General features: G+C 36.2%; 1 protein-coding gene across 3 annotated transcripts in view; it reads left to right on the top strand.

Annotated features, from left to right (window-relative positions):
• CDH12 (cadherin 12) overlaps window positions 1-20,001 on the top strand; it is a 1,151,516-nt gene that overhangs the window by 628,498 nt on the left and 503,017 nt on the right. For 2 of the 3 annotated variants that reach the window (XM_037799128.1, XM_037799130.1), the window contains one exon: window positions 10,863-11,006. The gene's annotated coding sequence lies outside the window, so the exon portion shown is untranslated. Of the gene's footprint in view, window positions 1-10,787; window positions 11,007-20,001 lie in introns of those variants that run through there. The other variant, XM_037799129.1, reaches the window with a different exon arrangement.

Genomic DNA, 20,001 nt, shown 5'->3' with positions numbered 1-20,001 from the left:
TTTCATATATATCATGTCTATTTTTAATTTTACTCTATAATTTATTTTTAGTTTTCAATCACTTAAAATAAATCACCTTTCATTTTTTTTACTGACCAGAGCAATAAAGAGAAAGGTTAAGGATCTAATCTACTTGCAATGAAATAACCATGTCCTTTTAAAGGAATGTGTTATAGTTACTTAAAAATATTTAAAGGAAATTCCTGACTTTAGCAAACTTTTTCATCTAATCAATAACTCCTGCAGATTCTTAAATTACTTTAACTGTGAAGACAAAACATTCTTTCCATAATGCTATTTATATAAGAGCATGGCGTTTGGAAGTGGGGAAGAAAAGTAATTTGCCTACAACTTTTTCTTCTGGCATGCCTGATTATTTTTTTATTTTTATTTTTTTTTTTTTTTATAGTCATTTCTGGGCATCCCCAGAACGTTAAATAGCTTATCTGTTCTTCTTGGATTATTGTTCCCCCTTCCTTAATTGCTCTCTACTGCTAGTTCCCCTACATTCTACATTATAAACCATTTGTTTTACATTTTTCAAAGTTCACATTAGTGGTAGCATATAATATTTCTCTTTTTGTGCCTGGCTTATTTCGCTCAGCATTATGTCTTCAAGGTTCATCCATGTTGTCATATGTTTCACCAGATCGTTCCTTCTTACTGCCGCGTAGTATTCCATCGTGTGTATATACCACATTTTATTTATCCACTCATCTGTTGAAGGACATTTGGGTTGTTTCCATCTCTTGGCAATTGTGAATAATGCTGCTATGAACATTGGCGTGCAGATATCTGTTCATGTCACTGCTTTCTGATCTTCCGGGTATATACCGAGAAGTGCAATCGCTGGATCGAATGGTAGCTCTATATCTAGTTTTCTAAGGAACTGCCAGACTGACTTCCAGAGTGGCTGAACCATTATACAGTCCCACCAACAATGAATAAGAGTTCCAATTTCTCCACATCCCCTCCAGCATTTGTAGTTTCCTGTTTGTTTAATGGCAGCCATTCTAACCGGTGTTAGATGGTATCTCATTGTGGTCTTAATTTGCATCTCTCTAATAGCTAGTGAAGCTGAACATTTTTTCATGTGTTTCTTGGCCATTTGTATTTCCTCTTCAGAGAACTGTCTTTTCATATCTTTTGCCCATTTTATAATTGGGCTGTCTGTACTATTGTCATTGAGTTGTAGGATTTCTTTGTATATGCAAGATATCAGTCTTTTGTCAGATACATGGTTTCCAAAAATTTTTTCCCATTGAGTTGGCTGCCTCTTTACCTTTTTGAGAAATTCCTTTGAGGTGCAGAAACTTCTAAGCTTGAGGAGTTCCCATTTATCTATTTTCTCTTTTGTTGCTTGTGCTTTGGGTGTAAAGTCTAGGAAGTGGCCTCCTAATACAAGGTCTTGAAGATGTTTTCCTACATTATCTTCTAGGAGTTTTATGGTACTTTCTTTTATATTGAGATCTTTGGTCCATTTTGAGTTAATTTTTGTGTAGGGGGTGAGGTAGGGGTCCTCTTTCATTCTTTTGGATATGGATATCCAACTCTCCCAGCCCCATTTGTTGAAAAGACCATTATGGCTCAGTTCGGTGACTTTGGGGGCCTTATCAAAGATCAGTCGGCCATAGATCTGAGGGTCTATCTCTGAATTCTCAATTCGATTCCATTGATCTATATGTCTATCTTTGTGCCAGTACCATGCTGTTTTGGCAACTGTGGCTTTATAATAAGCTTCAAAGTCAGGGAGTGTAAGTCCTCCCACTTCGTTTTTCTTTTTTAGAGTGTCTTTAGCAATTCGAGGCATCTTCCCTTTCCAAATAAATTTGATAACTAGCTTTTCCAAGTCTGCAAAGTAGGTTGTTGGAATTTTGATTGGGATTGCATTGAATCTGTAGATGAGTTTGGGTAGAATTGACATCTTAATGACATTTAGCCTTCCTATCCATGAACATGGAATATTTTTCCATCTTTTAAGGTCCCCTTCTATTTCTTTTAGTAGAGTTATGTAGTTTTCTTTGTATAGGTCTTTTACATCTTTGGTTAAGTTTATTCCTAGGTACTTGATTTTTTTAGTTGCTATTGAAAATGGTATCTTTTTCTTGAGTGTCTCTTCAGTTTGTTCATTTCTAGCATATAGAAACATTACTGACTTATGTGCATTAATCTTGTATCCCGCTACTTTGCTAAATTTGTTTATTAGCTCTAGTAGGTGTATCGTTGATTTCTCAGGGTTTTCTAGATATAAGATCATATCATCTGCAAACAATGACAGTTTTACTTCTTCTTTTCCAATTTGGATGCCTTTTATTTCTTTGTCTTGTCGGATTGCCCTGGCTAGCACTTCCAGCACAATGTTGAATAACAGTGGTGACAGCGGGCATCCTTGTCTTGTTCCTGATCTTAGAGGGAAGGCTTTCAGTCTCTCACCATTGAGTACTATGCTGGCTGTGGGTTTTTCATATATGCTCTTTATCATGTTGAGGAAGTTTCCTTCAATTCCTACCTTTTGAAGTGTTTTTATCAAAAAGGGATGTTGGATTTTGTCAAATGCTTTTTCAGCATCTATTGAGATGATCAATTGATTTTTCCCTTTCGAGTTTTTAATGTGTTGTAATACATTGATTGTTTTTCTTATGTTGAACCATCCTTGCATGCCTGGAATGAACCCCACTTGGTCATGGTGTATGATTTTTTTAATGTGTCTTTGGATTCGATTTGCAAGTATTTTGTTGAGGATTTTTGCATCTATATTCATTAGGGAGATTGGCCGGTAGTTTTCCTTTTTTGTAGCATCTTTGCCTGGTTTTGGTATTAGATTGATGTTAGCTTCATAAAATGAGTTAGGTAGTGTTCCATTTTTTTCAATGTTTTGAAAGAGTTTGAGTAAGATTGGTGTCAGTTCTTTCTGGAATGTTTGGTAGAATTCCCCTGTGAAGCCATCTGGCCCTGGGCATTTATTTGTGGGAAGATTTTTGATGACTGATTGGATCTCTTTGCTTGTGATGGGTTGGTTGAGGTCTTCTATTTCTTCTCTGGTCAGTCTAGGTTGTTCATATGTTTCCAGGAAATTGTCCATTTCTTCTACATTATCCAGTTTGTTGCCATACAGTTGTTCATAATATCCTCTTATAATTTTTTTAATTTCTTCAGGATCTGCAGTTATGTCACCTTTTTCATTCATTATTTTGTTTATATGGGTCTTCTCTCTTTTTGATTTTGTCAGTCTAGCTAGGGGCTTGTCAATCTTGTTGATCTTCTCAAAGAACCAACTTTTGGTGATATTTATCCTTTCTATTGTTTTTTTATTCTCTATGTCATTTATTTCTGCTTTAATCCTTGTTATTTCTTTTCTTGTACTTGGTTTAGGATTGGTTTGCTGTTCATTTTCTAGCTTCTTCAGTTGATCCATTAGTTCTTTGATTTTGGCTCTTTCTTCCTTTTTAATATATGCGTTTAGTGCTATAAATTTCCCCCTTAGCACTGCTTTTGCTGCATCCCATAGGTTTTGGTATGTTGTGTTCTCATTTTCATTCGTCTCTATATATTTAGCAATTTCTCTTGCTATTTCTTCTTTAACCCACTGATTGTTTAGGAGTGTGTTGTTTAACCCCCAGGTATTTGTGAATTTTCTAAGTCTCTGATGGTTATTGACTTCTAATTGTATTCCATTGTGGTCAGAGAATCTGCTTTGAATAATTTCAATCTTTTTAAATTTATTGAGGCTTGTTTTATGTCCCAGCATATGATCTATTCTGGAGAAAGTTCCGTGAGCACTAGAAAAGTATGTGTATCCTGGTGATTTGGGATGTAATGTCCTGTAGATGTCTGTTAAATCTAATTCATTTATCAGATTGTTTAGGTCTTCAATTTCCTTATTGGTCTTCTGTCTGGTTGATCTATCTATAGGAGAGAGTGATGTGTTGAAGTCTCCCACAATTATTGTGGAAACATCAATTGCTTCCTTTAGTTTTGCCAATGTTTCTCTCATGTATTTTGTGGCACCTTGATTGGGTGCATAGACATTTACGATTGTTATTTCTTGTTGCTGAATTGCCCCTTTTATTAGTATGTAGTGGCCTTCTTTGTCTCTCAAAACATCCCTGCATTTGAAGTCTATTTTATCTGAGATTAATATTGCTACACCTGCTTTCTTTTGGCTGTAGCTTGCATGAAATATTTTTTTCCATCCTTTCACTTTCAGTTTCTTTGTGTCCCTGTGTCTAAGATGAGTCTCTTGTATGCAACATATCGATGGTTCATTTTTTTTTGATCCATTCTGCGAATCTATATCTTTTAATTGGGGAGTTTAATCCATTTACATTCAACGTTAAAACCATGAAGGCATTTCTTGAATCGGCCATCTTATCCTTTGGATTATGTTTGCCATATTTTTCCCTCTCTCTATTAATATCCTTTATTGTACCCATACCGAATCTCTTTAGTACTGAACCTTTCTCCAAGTCTCTTTGTCCTGTCTTTGTTTCTCTGTCTGTAGGGCTCCCTTTAGTATCTCCAGTAGGGCAGGTCTCTTGTTAGCAAATTCTCTCAGCATTTCTTTGTCTGTGAAAAATTTAAGCTCTCCCTCAAATTTGAAGGAGAGCTTTGCTGGATAAAGTATTCTTGGCTGGAAATTCCTCTCACTCAGAATTTTAAATATATCGTGCCACTGCCTTCTCGCCTCCATGGTGGCTGCTGAGTAGTCACTACTTAGTCTTATGCTGTTTCCTTTGTATGTGGTGAATTGCTTTTCTCTTGCTGCTTTCAGAACTTGCTCCTTCTCTTCTATGTTTGACAGTGTGATCAGTATATGTCTCGGAGTGGGTTTTTTTGGATTTATTCTATTTGGAGTTCGCTGAGCATTTATGATTTGTGTATTTATGTTGTTTAGAAGATTTGGGAAGTTTTCCCCAACAATTTCTTTGAATACTCTTCCTAGACCTTTACCCTTTTCTTCCCCTTCTGGGACACCAATGAGTCTTATATTCGGACGTTTCATATTATCTATCATATCCCTGAGGTCCATTTCGAGTTTTTCAATTTTTTTCCCCATTCTTTCTTTTATGCTTTCATTTTCCATTCTGTCATCTTCCAGGTCACTGATTCGTTGTTCAACTTCCTCTAGTCTTGTACTACGAGTGTCCAGAATCTTTTTAATTTGGTCAACAGTTTCTTTAATTTCCATAAGATCATCCATTTTTTTATTTAGTCTTGCAATGTCTTCTTTATGCTCTTCTAGGGTCTTCTTGATTTCCTTCATATCCCGTACTATGGTCTCATTGTTCATCTTTAGTTCTTTGAGTAGCTGCTCTAGGTGTGTCTCTTCTGGTCTTTTGATTTGGGTGCTTGGGCTTGGGTTATCCATATCGTCTGGTTTTTTCATATGCTTTATAATTTTCTGTTGTTTTTGGCCTCGTGGCATTTGCTGAACTTGATAGGGTTCTTTTAGGGTTTGTAGACCAGTTGAAGTCCTTATCTCTAATTTATCAGATCTACAGCTTCGTGGAGTACACTTTCTCTAACTAACCAGCAGGTGGCGTCCACGAGCCACTTGTTCTCCACAAGCCAGATCTCCCCTGCTTAGCCTTTTTAGTGAGTGGGAGAGTGAGTCTTGTGGGGCCCAATTGGTGTACCAAGCTTGCGTGTGAAATTGGTGTTGCCTGCCCTGTATGTGGGGCGTGTTTCTGGGCAGTCGGGGAGGGGGGGTGGCCCTAACAATCAAATCTCCCTGATGATCCTAGAGTTTTAAAGCTACTGCAATAGTCTAATCCTTCAGTTCAGTCCTGCCACAGTTTGTCTCTGCCACTGACCCACAAGTCTTTGGTATTGGCGTATGGCTCCTGAGACTTGCAAGTGGGCCCCTCTTCCAGGCTGTGCACCCCGGGTCCTCTGTTGAGGGATGACTGTGCTATGTCACAGGTGAGTGCCGTCCCCCCAGGGCAGTTCTGGGCTGCTGGGCTGTGTAGGGAGGCTCCCAGTCTGCTGAAATGATGGCTGAATGGGGCTCTGTTAATTCACACTGCTCCCCCTTCCCAGCTCTGGGACATTCAGCTGAGGTTGCAGGGAAGGCTAATGTCCACGCCCAGTTTTGTGGTGTGTGCCTGTTATTTGAAGCCCTTCCGTCACACTGGGTTGTCTGGGGCAGCTCTGGGCTATGGGGCTGGCGATGGGCAGGAGTGTTTCCTGTCCACCAGGATGGTGGCTGTGAGCGGACACCCCCCTTTTCTTGGGAAGTTGTGTTGTTTAGTGAATTTTCTCAGCCACTGGATTATTGCCTTTTGTCTCAGAGCTCTCTTAGTTCTGCTCTTGACTTGACGTGCCCAAATTTCAATTCTTTGAAGCTTTCTGTATTGAGCTTCTTAGAGTAATTGTTTTAGAAAAAGCAAAAAGGATTTAAAAAAAAAAACAAAAAAAAAAAACGGCCCTCCTCAGAGATCTAATGGGTTATTGAAATGCTAATAGACAAAGCAACCAGGGCCATTAAGGAAAGGTGCACAGGGCAGAGAGATCAGCCTTGCTTCGGGATTTGCATCCTGATTATTTTTGAATTAGGTAGAGAGGATATCACAAATTGTTAGTCAGAGAGTCGATATAATTTTAGAGCAGATTGAAACCTTAGAGCTAATACAGTCTAATGTCCACAAATTTTCCAAAGAATTTATGAACTCAAAACATTTTCAATGGCTCAAGGTTATAAAGCTAGTTAGTGCCAGAATTTTGACCACAGCTCAAGCTTTTGAATACCCAGTGTAGCAGCTTTCTTTTCTTCCTGAAGTTTATAGCATCTCAAACTCATCAGTATTATGAGTGAACTGGGCTTCAGAAATATAAAAAGTTCACCTTAAAGGCATGTAGCTTGATGCTTCTGCTGAAAGATGAATCTGTTATTACTTTGTTAGGCAGTTCATTTTTGTTGTTGTTGTTGTTGTTTTTAATATAAAACAATTAACACTAATGTTCTGTGGTTTCTTCTCTCCTGATAATTATATCACCACAAAGAGTTGTAGGGAGAAAATATTTGAAATCTGAAGTATGACAGAGATTCACAACAAAGTTAATATAAGAAACATAAGACCAACATCTAAAGAGTTATCTTCATACATCTGAGATTTAAATAATAATAGCCAAGGTTAGGGAAGTCTACAGGTTACCACAGGGGAGAAATTCCTAGTCATATAAAGTACAACCTTCCTACCAACTCAGAGTAATTTTTCATGCATTAAATCTTGATCATAATTCTCACTAGTAAGAGAAAACCTAAGTAAATGAAAAAAGATGGTCCTAATAATATCCATTTAGATTATTTTCTGAATCCAAGGCTTGATTCATATAAACATAGTTAGACATAGCGGAAAGCAATAAACCTCATTTTGGAAAGCAAGGCATTAGGTTTTTGACTAAGTATCAAATTTCAAAGGACAAATCACTTGACCTTCTATTCTTCATTTCCTCATCACTAAAATATGAGTAAAATAGTTATTGTAACATATTTCACAAGATTCCAGTAAGAATCAAATGAGGTAATTGGTGGGAGAGTTATTGGCAAAGTTGAAAGGCTGAATTAATTTACCATTATTTCTTTTTAGATAGAATATTTACTAGAAGTCTTGAAAAAGCGTGGTCATAATATTTCTCTTTGAGATTATGAATGTGAGAATTGCATTGAACCATATGAAATAGTGGAATTCAAGTGAGAATTAAGATATTTCTAGATAAAGCTTGAACAAACTAGAATTGATTTTTCAGCTCCCTAGTACTTTTAAGCTTTGTTATTGCATTACTCCTCTTTTGAAGAACTGAATTATCAGAAATCATTGCAATTTTGGCCAAATACTTTTTTAGTAAATATACTTGAGATAGCCATACAGTCAAGGCTATCTGTATTTTCTGTATTAAAGAAAGTATTATTATTATTATTTTTCAAGGGGAAGCAGCATAAATTACAAGAGATTTTTTTGCAAATTGAATAATTTATGCTAATGAAATCACACCTTTGGATGTTCAAGAATGAGTAAGATTTTAATGCTAAAGTCTATTTTTTTGTGAATTTTATTTACCATTAGCATATATTTACTACTTTTTGGCTAAACTATGACAATATAGATTATTTTGCAATTTAAGTTTGCAAAAATGTGTTTTGCAAACAATGAAAAGTAGATGATATGACTTTCTGTTGGAAGTAGTTATTATTTTACCATTTGGGGATTGCTAAACACAGCATTATGTTTTTCATGGTTGAAGTGACCTGAGTGTTATTCCAGGTCTATTCTGTATTGGCTGTGTAACATTGGTAAATTTACTTGACTTCTCAAAGCCTTAGTTTAATTTAAAAAAAAAAAAAAAGATTGTACTAAGAATTTTATGGGTAATACCTACTGCTGAAGTGTCCACCAAATGGCACATAATAGCATTTAATACATAGTACCTATCACACATCTACCTTCTTTCTTCAACCTCCCTACAAAATCATCTTTTGGTTGGTTCCTCATGTGTGAACTTCCACATAAAGCTATTATTTTACATAGGTTTAAGAAATATTGACGAGTCACTCATACTCTGTAGGTAATATTTAGATTCAGAGACTCTTGGATTCTATGAGGACAGAAAGACTGGCTATTTGGATGTATCTTCAGTGCGGTTTTATGAGGTCAGAACTTTCCAGTTAGAAACTAAGTAATATGACACAAAGTTAGCTTGTTGTATACTTGGTAGACAGTTGGTGAAGATAATTGCTGCTGGATGGATTTCATGAAAAATGCAAGTTTTACAGAGAGGTCCCTCAGGGAGACCTAAAGAACTGATGTTTCAAAGCCACCCATTTAATAAATGGGGAAGAGGGATTAGAATCCAGGTTTCCCAAGTGCTAAAACAATCCCCAGATTTCCTTTAATGGGAATGGTTAAAAAATAATAAAAAATTGAGATTTAAAAAGTCATTATTTATGTTAAGATCCTTAGAATGGGGCTTGAAAAAAATATGACAACATAGTGCTTTAATGGCATTGCCAAATAAATCCCAGAACCATGGAATCCATCATATTTTCATTTGCAAAGGCTGTGTTCAAGAATATTCAGGATCCCTTCACAAGAAATCAGCAGTTATATTCCCCGTTTACTATTTAAGTTCAAGGTGCATCAAACTCAATTTAAGAAGCCTCTTTTCTACTAGAACACGCTAAGGCTTGTCTGTAGTTGGGTAACGGGTTTCCAGCCCAGCAGCCATAAAAGATGTTCTCTCTTTTTGAAGTGTATTGACTGGGTTTCCCCACCTTCAGCTCTCACCCTCCACCAGCTGAGGGAGCAAGAGACCTCTTCTCACTGGACCTGAGGCTTCTCAAAGGTGCATTTGTTTTACATTCAAGTTCCTGTCCTATGTACAGCAACCCAATTACACCAAAGAGCTTATATTTTAATGAGATAGTTCTTATGAAATTCACTTAGGAATATACAAGGCAAACACATTGTCTCTTGCATATTTTGTGCCTTCCAATATTGAAATTTGGGTTTTCCTAAGATATATGTAAAACATAACAATGCTAGCTCTGCCCCACCCCCTCTCTCACCCACACACAAACACACAGACACATATGCACACACACATAAAGGGAATGCCATATGTCCCAAGTGAGACCTATTTGGAAAAACAGAAGTGCTGAACATATCACAGTAACATTGTGAGAGGACACTCATCAGTTTTCTCCCTGACTATGAGATTTTTCTCACCCTCAAGACATGCAAATGACTTTTTTCATCTGTTCCTTTTATGTTATTTGCATAATTTTCTCCTATAAAAGTGGAACTGTCAAACATTAACCATTTGAGACTTTGGCATTTAGTTACCTGACCTTTCCAAAAGAATTAGATTTCTTTAGGGAACTAGTAACTTTTGATGTCAAGGATCTTGAAGAGTTTCTCAGGTCATCAGTGGCAGGAAAAGAACGAGAGCTGGACATTAGCAGGTTGTTAACCGCATTGGAATACATGTGAAAAGTTGTTCTACATTTTGGACCCTCTCATGCCCTCATTTATTTTTGTTGTAACTAATCAGCATCTCAAAAGATAATAGATGTTTCAGTTAGGTGTATTGTATTCTCCTATGTATCTCAGGTAAATAGTGCAATTCAAACATTTTTGCAGGCAGGATGCCAATATTATTTCAAAGTCTACACAAGAAATACTCTCTTCTCCATGTCTAGGTTTGAGTGCTTGCAACTGTGGAAAAAAGAGCTAAAGAGGCTTTTTAGGACGAATACTTCCTTTCTGTAAATCAGAAAGTTGTTCTCTGGAGGACTGTGATAAACCTCTCAATTCCTTTCAGACAAGGGTTGAAGTGTGTTCCAGGCTGGGGTCAAAGACAAGTGCAGCTATCACTTTTATCGCGTTGCATTAAACACTTTTCAGCTTTAAGGCTTGTTTTACAAATCAGCTATCAGTCTGTTAATTGCTTCACTCTACCTGACATCTAACTAGAATGCTTCTTGAAAAATAGCAAGGGAAAGCACATTTGTTTAAGTCCTTCGATGGTTAACTCTGTGGCTAATCCCATTGCAAATTATCGTCATTGTTGTTCATCCATTTGGCTAGGAAAGGCAAGATTCCCAAGTGGCCTTGGTGCCTTTTCCAACTCCCAGGAGACCCTCCACCCTCCGTGGGCTTTGCCTGTACACAGGGAGTATTCCCTGCTAATCAGGTCAATTATTATCGCTCAGCTCCGGGGACTTGTCAGGAGCCTATCACAGCAGCTGGGGAGCCTCCAAACGGAGCACGCTCACGGAGAATCTCCCGTTAAGAAACATTGCTCAGTTCTCATTTACTCACTGGGAACCTCTAAGGATTTCAGCTTATCTTTTTCTCCCCTAGACAGTGAGGAGCTCAACATAAACAGGAAGAAGCAGAGTATCCAGCTACTTGGAGGGTGTTGATTGAGAACTTCAATTTCCCCACCCCATTCGCTGTTGATTTGACTGATTTCTCACCTCGTTCACAGAGAATATTTCAATTAAGGTAAGTGCTGCTTTATCTGGGTGACTGCATCGCACTGAATTTCTGCATTCAAAGTTCTAACTGACTAAACTGACATTCTGCACTGCAGCAAGTGACTGTTTATGTCAGGAAAAGGCTTAGTTTATAAGCAGAAGTCCTAGAATTAAAACCAGTGTTGTTGGATCATATTTACTTGCAATTTCTTATGAAATATAGTAATTTTGCCTTGCATCAAGGTAAAAAGGGAAACATGAAAAGAAGGTTAATTTCTCATCTTACATTTTTAATAATCTATGTAGAGGACTATGCAGTGCTAAGGTAACTTGATTTTGATTGAAGTATTTTGTTGATGCTGTATGGTAAAATCTGAGTCTAAAAGCTTCAAAGTTAAATTGGATGGAAAGAAAATTTGCAAATGAGACTTGAGATATTATGCAGCTTTCTACTTTAGCAATGTTCCTGAGCTCCCTCTGGGTTTAAGGACTTAAGACTAAATCCCTGAATACTTTAATACTGTCCATTTATGAATTAAAATCAAAATGATACTGTTTCTGAAGCAATTATTAACAAAAATATATCTAGAAGAATGAATGCATCACTGATCTGATTTATAGTTTACATATAGAAGAGATGGGTTTCTTTTATGAGACAGGTTAATAAAAAAGAAAGTAAAGATAATTAGCTGCTTTCCAAAGTGCTTATTTTTGAAAGGAGAATTCTCCAATAAGAGATTAAGATTTTGTGTTCCTTTGGTGGAAATCGTGCATTTAGTGTTTGAAGCTGCTCTTTGTTATCAAACTATAGTGAGTTGAAATTTAAGCTTATAGTTTACATATATTTTAAGGGAACTATCTGGGTAATTTAGGTAAACTAGCCCGCATCATTACTTCTACCTACTTTTCTCATGATTTTGTTTAAAATTTCTGGAGGAAAATGGAGTGACTTATTTTAAAGTTTGATTTAATCATCTGAACTTTTCCTTTTCTACTGTACTTTGCACATGTAAATATAGTGTGATGTTCTTGTCCCACATTATAGTAATCAATAACAATAAAATAAAAATAAGAATAATTCTATTGGGATAATTAAATAGGATCTATTAATTAGCACTCTAACAAGATGAATAGCAGCCAATTATTATTATGCAGAATTTACATTTTATGAAATAAATATTATTTAAAAATATAATTTCTTCTTGTTATAAAATAATACAAAAATCGAATATCAAGAACTAATTGGTAATACTAAAGCACAATGTAAATATCCAGCTGCTTTTGTGTAAAGATTTATAATGGTATTTTAAATGTGCTTTGTAGAATGAGCACTCATATTTCATGAAACATTGATTCCACCTTCTTCCTTTGGGTATCTCGAGATGGGACATTTTATAAAGATGTCAGAACATTGTTCCTATTAATTGACTATCCTTTTGAAATTCTCTGGAGGGCTTTCCAGGCTGATGTTGATATTATTGCTTCCCTCACAGGAATAAAATATTTTCACAAGTCCCATAGGCACTGACACATACTCGCTGGTTGTCTGTTAATTTTTAACCAAAGCCTGAAAACATTTATATAGTTCTGTTGCACTGAGACTTTATCTGCTTCTCTGAGGAGACAGTTTCTCAGGTGATTCAAAGATATCTGAGAGAAGAGTGTTTTGACTATAGTTCCTGCTACTGGGTCTTTGGTTTCTTTAAAAAAAAAAAAAATAATAATGCAGCCTAGGAGAACAGAAAGAGGGCAAAAATCAGGACAACATTGTAACACATAGTAACATACTTGTATGTTCCTGAAAACATCTTTCTATTATAGATTATCCCTTATGCCACATTTAAAATTAATGATAACAGCACATCCAATGTACTTTTATTGGATATACTTATGAGATGTCTATGAATATGGAAGAATGTATTTAGCGTATAATGAAATATTGATGTTAAAAATGCATACAGTTGTAGTTCTTATTTAAATATTCATAAAGTTTTAAAGGGGGTTTGGTTGTGAAATTGCTGTCTTAATTTGCATCATACAGGCTGATAAAGTGATGAAGAAAGTCTTGGATGTAATCGAAAATTAGTCACTTTTTTTTAACTTAATTGAGGTATAATTTATATGCAATAGAATCATCAATTTAAAGTGTATCATTTGATGAGTTTTGACAAATGTATACACCAATGGAATCACAACCACAATTAAGGCATAGAACAATCCCATCCAACTAAATGGCCCACTTGTGTCTCTTCCCAGTCAATCTCTTACCTACCCATCCCTCGCTGCAACATCAGGCATCATTAATGGCTTTCCATCATCATCTTAGCTTTGTCTATTCTTGAGCTTCTTATAAGTAAAGTTATACAATATGTGTTCTTTTTAATTTTTTTTTAATTAGAGAAGTTGTAGGTTTACAGAAAGATCGTATAAAAAATAGAGCTTTCCCATATACCCCCCTACACACACTCTTTATTAACATTTTGCATTCGTGTGGAATCTTTGTTACAACTGATGAAAAAATATTATAATTTTTCTATTAACTATAGTGCATAGTTTAAAGTAGGGTGCATGTTTCCCCCTATACTACCCAATTATTAACACCCTTGCATTAGTGTGGTACATTTGTTTTAATTCATGGAAGAACATTCTTATAACTGTACTGTTAACTCTAGTCCATTTACAATAGGTTTCACTTTGTTGTACAGTCCAATGTGTTATCTTTTAATTTGTATTCTGGAAACATATATGTGAACTAAAATGTCCCCCTGTTAACCACATTCACAGATACAATTCAGTGTTGTTAATTACACTCATGCTACTGCACTGCCATTACCACCATCCATTCTAAAATTTTCCGATCAACCCAGATAGAAATTCTGTACACTGTAGGCATTAACTCCCCATTCCCTAACGCCAACCCAGGTCCTGGTAACCTACATTCTAGATTCTAACTCATGAGTTTGCTTATTCTAATTACTTCCTATCAGTGAGGTTGTATATAATATGTGCCCTTTTGTGTCTGGCTTATTTCATTCAACATAATTCCTTCAAGGTTCATCCGTGTTGCCACATGAATCAGAGTTTTACCCCTTTATAATGCTGAATAATATTCCACTGTATGTATAAACTGTATTTTGCTTACCCATTCCTTGGTTGGTGCACACTTAGGTGGCTTCCATCTTTTGGCAATTGTGAATAATGCCACTGCGAATATTGGTGTGCAAATACTGTGCAAATACATGCTTTCAATTATTTTGTGTAAACACCTATTAGAGTGATTTTTTTTCACTTATTATATTATCCCCAGGTGCCACCTAAACTCTAGGTTCTATATTGAATTCTGTTTTTCTTTCATTTGATTGCAAATTTATTCCTTCTGTAACATCACGAAATATCTTATGGGTAACGTCACCTCGAGTAGACAATTTAAACAAACAACCAACCAAACAAAAAAAACTTTAGTTTAAACTTTCTAAAGCTTGCCTCAAGATTACAACCAGCTCTTAAATCTGTGATATTTTCAATAAAGGGTAATGTGGAGAGGCAGTGTCTAACATATCTTGCATGCACCCTAAATGCCAGATACAAAGGGTATAAAATTTGCATTTTTTATAATATACTCATCAAGTCAAAATAATAAGATGGATGTTCTTTACCTCCATTTTCCAGATGAGAAAATGAAAGCTGAGAAAGGATATATAACTGGGCTAAGGACACATCACAGTTGGTGGACTTTTCATGCACTTAGATCAGACTAAATTTGCACTGTTCCTCTTTATCAATTCATACCTATATGGTAACCTTTTCCAATATTTGACATGATGCCCATGAATATTAAAGAAAACATTTTAACAGCATAGTGCTTAATTATATTACCCTCAACATAAATGATTTTGTAAATTCCATAGCTGCGAGTGTTTCAAATAAATAAAAACTTTGTTCCTTTAGGTTCTGAAAGAGGTTAGTGCTGATGTCTTTGCTTTAAGCTGATTATGATTCCTACTGACAGAAAAAACACTCTACCCTCTGGATAATCACTCCTTAAATTTAGTGTCTGTAGTGTACACATCTCTCCAAGGGAGGTTGACAAACACTCAGGTTAAAATAAAGTAAAAAGAAGAGATATAAATTCAATGCCACTTATATTGGAATGAGATAAAAGGAATGATCAAAGGAAGTTAAAGGGAATTCAAGTTAGTGGCAGAAGACATCCACAATATTACAAAAGGTAGAGAAATTAACAGCTAGAATTGAATGTTGGAAAGTGAACTAAAACAAAACAAAACATTTAAATGTACAGAAGTCTATCTGCTCACCTAACTTAATATAAACCTTCTCATATGTAAACAAAGATTTGCTTAGCCAAAATTTGGTCCAGTCCTATGATACAAGGGAGAAATATTTTATGACCTAGAAACTCTGATATGAATGGCAACTTACACCCAAAGACAAGTTGAGGTGGTAACAAGGGTTGAATGCTACAAAATTGATCTTTTGTGGTGCTCCAACATGTTCCCAAATCTGTAAAAATATAACATTTCACCAGATATTGCAAATATTGTTCAACATTGATTAGAAACCATTCTCTAGGTTTCATGGTACTTTTCACTTCTCTGAAATGTATGTAAGAATAACAGAATGCCTTACCAATATGGGCTAACTGCAATGTGTAAACCCTGAGAATTGAATCTTAGAGCACAGCTTATCAGAGGATCACTTATTGTAATGGTCCCGAAATTGTAGCTCTTAACAGCAGTTACATCTATTCCTCAATTGTAATGGCTTTCTCCAAATTCTGAGATGCTCATCTCTTTGTGTATGACCTGGTCGGTCTCTGGAACTTTGGGTATCTGTGTAATGCCTGAGATTCAGGGCTGGAGCTCGGCAGCCTATGAATGTCAGCATTAGCGCATGCAGCAACTACTAAAAAAGTGCAGAGACAGTCCAGGCTTCAATTAAAGATATGAATGAAGCAGATCTGGTTAAGACTAAGGAAAATCAGGCCAGAGGGTGAAGGACAATTTTGACTGTGTTTTGGAATTCAGCTTCTGCATGAGACCAAGGGAAGAGATGTTTACTTGGTGCAGGATATATATCTTCTACAGCACACTAAATAATTTAACTTGTATGATTGTTTTGTTCAAGCACCATGATTGGATGGGACTTTGAATAGGAAGCGAGATCTGGTAGGTTTCAACAGGTTAGTGTAAATAGCAATGAATCCCAGAGTAATTTGGGTGGAGAATAAAAATATAGTTGCAGGGTCCCCCTGAGGAGCTGGGGAAAATTGTGGAAGTGTTGTACGTCCCCACATGGGTTATCACTGATATTCTCACAAACATCGAGGACTGACAATTTGGTATGCCGGGTCCTCGATCTTGGGGCTTACCCTTGTGCAGCTTATTGCTGCAAAGGAGAGGCTAAGCTTACTTGTAATTGTGCCTAAGAGTCTCCTCCAGAGAACCTCTTTGTTGCTCAGATGTGGCCCTCTCTCTCTAGCTAAGCCAACTTGGCAGGTGAACTCACTGCCCTCCCCACTTTGTGGGACCTGACTCCCAGGGGTGTAAATCTCCCTGACAAGGCAGGATATGACTCCTGGGGATGAGCCAGGACCCAGAATCTTGGGATTGAGAAAATCATCTTGACCAAAAGGGGAAAGCATAATGAAACAAAATAAATTTTCAGTGGCTGAGAGAATTCAAATGGAGTCGAAAGGTCACTCTGGAGGGCATTCTTGTGCACTATAGGGATATCCCTTTTTAGGTTTCAGTGTATTGGAATAGCTAGAAGGAAAAATCTGAAACTGTCGAACTACAACACAGTAGCCTTGATTCTTGAAGATGATTGTATAACCATTTAGCTTACATGGTGTGACAGTGTGACTGTGAAAACCTTGTGCTTCACACTCCCTTTATGCAGGGTATGGATGGATGAGTAGAAAAATGGGGACAAAAACTAAATGAAAAATATGGTGGGATGAGGGAGGTGGAATGATTTAGCTGTTCTTTTTTACTTTTGTTTTTTATTCTTATTTTTATTCTTTTTGGCATAAGAAAAATGTTCAAAAATTGATTGTGGTGATGAATGCACAACTATTTGATGGCACTGTGAACAGTTGATTGTGCACCATAGATGACTGTATGGTATGTTAATATATCTCAATAAAACTTAATTAAAAAAAAAAAAAAAGAACACGATGGAGTCCCTGGAGGGAAAGCCCTGGATAGAGTTTGGGTCTTCCTAAGACTGTAGCTCGCAGGATCTTCTCACTCTCATGCTAGTTCCTACTCAGCTTCCTGCAATTTGTCAAAATTACCATCTAGGTACCCTTCAGCTTTTGACTCTAGTAGCTCTCTGCTCCAAAAAGCAGGTCTTGGTGGTTGTACTTTTTCTGGATGCCCTTGTTTCTCCAGATTTTGTGTTGGTTCTTTGCCCTGAGACCTAAGTTCTCTAAAGGGACCAAGAAAAGTCATTTTTTTCAATTTGTTCAGCTTTTTTCTTCTTGAAAGGATGGGAGTTAAGATAGATTTTTTTTTTATGCCACTATTTTCTCTCTTATTTTTAGTTGCATATTAGCCCATATTTTAGATTCGTCATTTTATCTCTTAAATCTATTGAATTCTTAATATTAGCAATTATATTTCCAAAATTTGTAATAATTTTTCTTTCTTTTAAAGTTTTTCTTTTGTCCAAGTTTTATTCATGTTTTAAACACTTAATGCTAAAAATTTGTCTCAGGATTCTGTTAACTATGAATCTAAAAATGAGTATAGATATAAATGTAAGTAAATATTTAATTGTTTTCCATTCCTAGATTTATTACTACATCTTTCAGAATTAATTATGTGTTTTAAGTAAAACTTTTTGAGGTATAAATGTATATAAAGTAAAATTAATAGATTATAAGTGTACAGTTTGATGATTTTAAACAAATGTATGCAAAGTGTAACCATCACACCACCATAAAGTTGTGAATATTAGATTCACCACTGCAAAGTTCCCTCATGCCCATTTACAGTTATTCACATCTCCTTCCCATTCCAAGGCAACCACGATAAGATTTCTATCACTATAGTTTACTGTGGATTCCTTTTCATGATAAAAGTGGTGTGACTATTTTGTCTAAGATATGATGCTCAACAAAATATCTGTGGGACAAATCCACATGTTTGTGTATATCAGCAGTTTGTTTTTATTAGTAAGTAGTATTCACTGTATGAAAACACCATAACTTGTTTATCCATTTACCTACTGATGGACATTTCATCCACTGCAATTTTCTGTCTATTATGAATAAAGCTCTTATGGTAATAAGAGCTTTACTTAAAAAGAAGAATAACAGAAAGTCTACATACACATATATAGGCAGTATATAAGCAGTGCAGGGGAGTTTGTCACGTTCTGAGTGTCTGCAATGCATAGGTTTCCTCAATGAGAAAATACAAGCCTGAGTCTCAGTCTTGCTGACCACAGCAGATTTGACCAGTGTTGGGTGGGCCCAGATCTAAGATGGCCATCTCTAAAGTAGCCAGTGGTCACCAGGTGGCCTTACAGGAGAAGCCTGCTAATAAAGGATGCTCTATGCTAGATAACAAATATCTTACTCAGGGACATTAATTATGAGATACAATGTGAATTATCAGTAGTCTGTAGGCAGGAGCAGAAGTTGAGAAACACATAGAAATGGGAGACTGCAGAAATCATGAATAAGCTGAAGTCATGTGATTGACAGGTGGAGGAAAGGAGGATGTTAGTTGCTTCAGGTCAATGAGAAAGAGACATTTACTGACTCATCATGATGAGGAAGTGTGTTTGCTTATGGACAATAAGGCTGTGTTATTCTACTTAGTAATCCATACCTGCCATGGAAATCTAGAGTAATTTCCTCACTTTTCTCTGTGGTTTCAGTCCTATGAACCAGTTGAAGTTGAGCACATTTATGTTCCTTACATACTGGGAGTATGTTTGACCCCATATCGTATGTATTCTCAGTAGATAACAGAAGGGACAGTAAGTCATAGTGGTTATAAGCACAGGTTCTGAGCCCACTAACAGAATTCAAATCCCACGAGGGCACTTGCTAGCTCTGCAACTTTGGGCTTGTTGGTTATAGTTCCTAAACTTTGTTTTTATTCTCTTTAAAATAGAGCTAATGATGATATCTCTCCCATAGGAGTGCTGTGAGAAATAAAGGAGATAATATGACATACATAAGTGTTCAGGTGACTCCTGAAGTGATAGTTGTTATTCTAAAGAAGAAATCTTAATTGTCCCTCCTCTCATTTGCCAAGTGAAGAAAATTCTAGTAGGAAATTCTCTATCCTTAGGAACAACATATATTTGAAATTCACCAGAATCTCCTGGAGCCATTGCCTGAAACTGTATCTCTATCTGAGAATTGGATATAGGGATATATTTTTTTCTTTTGGATTTACACAGATGAGCAGATGTTTCTTGAAGGTAAGGATTGGGAGGCAATTTAGAAAAACCTCCCTATTTTTGACAGTGGGCTAAAGAATTATTTTTCTTTGATTATGCTCTTCAGTGTGTTGAGAGGAAAGGAACAAGTCTTGAGAAACCAGTCCCCTTTTGACAACTGGTATTCAACAACCTAACCTGGTTTTACAGGAGTAGGAAAACTACAGCCCATGCGTCAAACTTTCCCGCTGCCCGTTTTGTAAATAGAGTTATGTCACAGCACAGCCATATCCATTTATTACCATATTGTCTATGGCTCCTTGCATGCTACAAAATCAGAGTTGAATAGTTATGAGGAGAGATTTTAGAGCCTGAAAAGCTGAAAATATTTGCTATTTGGGTTATAATAGAAAAAAGTTTGCTGATATCTTGTTTAGAAAGGAAACTAATTTATGTTGCATGATTTTTTTATCATCAGCGTAATTACTATTTCATAGAACATGTTTTAAATATCTTGAAGAAAACTAAGTGTCTATTTCCAGATAGATTCAGCCTTATAACTTCCTCTTATTCACCAACTTGTGCATATTTTACTATGGGATTTA

This window comes from Choloepus didactylus, chromosome 11 (genome assembly GCF_015220235.1).
Source record: "Choloepus didactylus isolate mChoDid1 chromosome 11, mChoDid1.pri, whole genome shotgun sequence".
Taxonomy (NCBI): domain Eukaryota; kingdom Metazoa; phylum Chordata; class Mammalia; order Pilosa; family Megalonychidae; genus Choloepus; species Choloepus didactylus.
This window is presented reverse-complemented; position numbering and strand designations above follow the sequence as displayed.